The 1,999-nt window shown below is 44.0% G+C and overlaps 1 protein-coding gene across 1 annotated transcript in view; it reads left to right on the forward strand.

The window, feature by feature from the left end:
- Positions 1-342: 342 nt before the first annotated feature.
- Positions 343-1,999, forward strand: part of LOC121838744 (catenin alpha-1-like) — a 211,900-nt gene continuing 210,243 nt past the window's right edge. The window contains exon 1 of the mRNA XM_042303028.1: positions 343-481. The gene's annotated coding sequence lies outside the window, so the exon portion shown is untranslated. The remainder of the gene's footprint in view (positions 482-1,999) is intronic.

Here is a 1,999-nt window from a genome sequence, read left to right on the forward strand (position 1 = left end):
AATATGAGGATGCTGAATGAGCATTGAACCTGAATGTTGATCCTGCTGTTCCCCAAGGCTATATTTCCATTGTGCTTTTCAAAACCTGCTGCCGACATGATCAAATAGAGGGAAGAATGGGATTCCCTCCTTCCTTCCAGCTCTCACTCACACATTCTCCTATTGCCGATATGGTTGAATATATATATTCAACATTTCACGTGTCAGAGATGGATTATTAGGTGGTGGTGCCTGGCCTTAAATGATATCACAGGAAGTCCAATAATGAAATATACACTTGTGCTAGTGGTGCAGGCAGTCCATAAAGTAGCACAGAGAACCCAGCCTGTCTAAACCGTGCGTGCCTCTGTAACCCCTCTAGGTGGAGGAGAACCTGATGAAGGTGCGTAACGCTGGAACAGAGCAGGACCTGGGCATACAGTACAAGGCCCTGAAACCAGAGGTGGATAAACTCAACATGATGGCTGCCAAGAGACAGCAGGTATGTACTGGACTGTCTGATTGGGGGAGGTTGGGAGTGAGACAGCAGGTATGTATTGGGAGGTTGGGAGTGAGACAGCAGGTATGTACTGGACTGTCTGGCTGGGGGAGGTTGGGAGTGAGACAGCAGGTATGTACAGGACTATGGTTGGGAGTGAGACTATGGTTGGGAGTGACTGCTGCCAAGAGACAGCAGTCAGGTCTGTACTGCGAGATGTTTCTGGGTTAGAGGGGAAGGAGATGGTGTGACAGAGGGTGGAGAGATGTAGCGAGGGAGAGGGGGTGTTATTAGGTGGCTTAGCAACCGAGGCACTATTTCCACTACGAGAGATGGAGTCTGAGGAGCTGAGTGACTGAAGAGATTTCTTGTTTTCAGTTCACGTTACTGCCTTGCGTTTTGTTGTGGCTGGCAAGGAGACAGTCTTGGGTTTTGTTGTGGCTGGCAAGGAGACAGTCTTGGGTTTTGTTGTGGCTGTCAAGGAGACAGTCTTGGGTTTTGTTGTGGCTGTCAAGGAGACAGTCTTGGGTTTTGTTGTGGCTGGCAAGGAGACAGTCTTGGGTTTTGTTGTGGCTGGCAAGGAGACAGTCTTGGGTTTTGTAGCTCACGGTTCTTGTACATACCACAGTAGCTACTAGCCGGTAAGCACACGCCATTTAACAAGCCAATCAACTTTTTCTTAGAACATATTACAATATTAAATAATGGAACCAAACCATATTACACTCTTTAAATAATACTACAATCGGGGGCTTTATTTTCTCGGCAGTACACGTTTAGATTAGCTGACGATACACAGTAAACCCCTGTTAGCTAACATGTTTCAGGATCAAGCAACTTTACCGTAATCAATAATGAATGTTTACCTCCTTCTGTACGAATATAAAAGTACAATTAACGTCGTTAGTGTGTCATTATTATAATCTAGGCTACACAGCTACGTGACGTTAGCTAGCTAAACAAAATAATTTCTGCGTCCTCACACAATCGTGCTGGCTGACTGAGTTGTTTACGGGACTGTAGCTACCGTGTTAAAGTTACCTTAGAATAAACCAGGCTTCGTTTTTTGTCAATATTGAAGTCACCGAGGTAAATGCAAATTGCAATTCAAAATGTTGATAATTCCCCGCGGAGTTGCTTCTTGCCTGGAGCTCGGTGGCTTCCCTGTCCAGTCGAGCAAAAAAATAAAAACAGATTTAAAACCGCAGAGAATTTCAGAATGTTTATTTATTTTTTATTTCACCTTTATTTAACCAGGTAGGCCAGTTGAGAACACCTTTATTTAACCAGGTAGGCTAGTTGAGAACACCTTTATTTAACCAGGTAGGCTAGTTAAGAACACCTTTATTTAACCAGGTAGGCTAGTTAAGAACACCTTTATTTAACCAGGTAGGCTAGTTGAGAACACCTTTATTTAACCAGGTAGGCTAGTTGAGAACACCTTTATTTAACCAGGTAGGCTAGTTGAGAACACCTTTATTTAACCAGGTAGGCTAGTTGAGAACACCTTTATTTAACCAG

Source organism: Oncorhynchus tshawytscha, linkage group LG21 (assembly GCF_018296145.1).
Source record: "Oncorhynchus tshawytscha isolate Ot180627B linkage group LG21, Otsh_v2.0, whole genome shotgun sequence".
Lineage (NCBI taxonomy): Eukaryota > Metazoa > Chordata > Actinopteri > Salmoniformes > Salmonidae > Oncorhynchus > Oncorhynchus tshawytscha.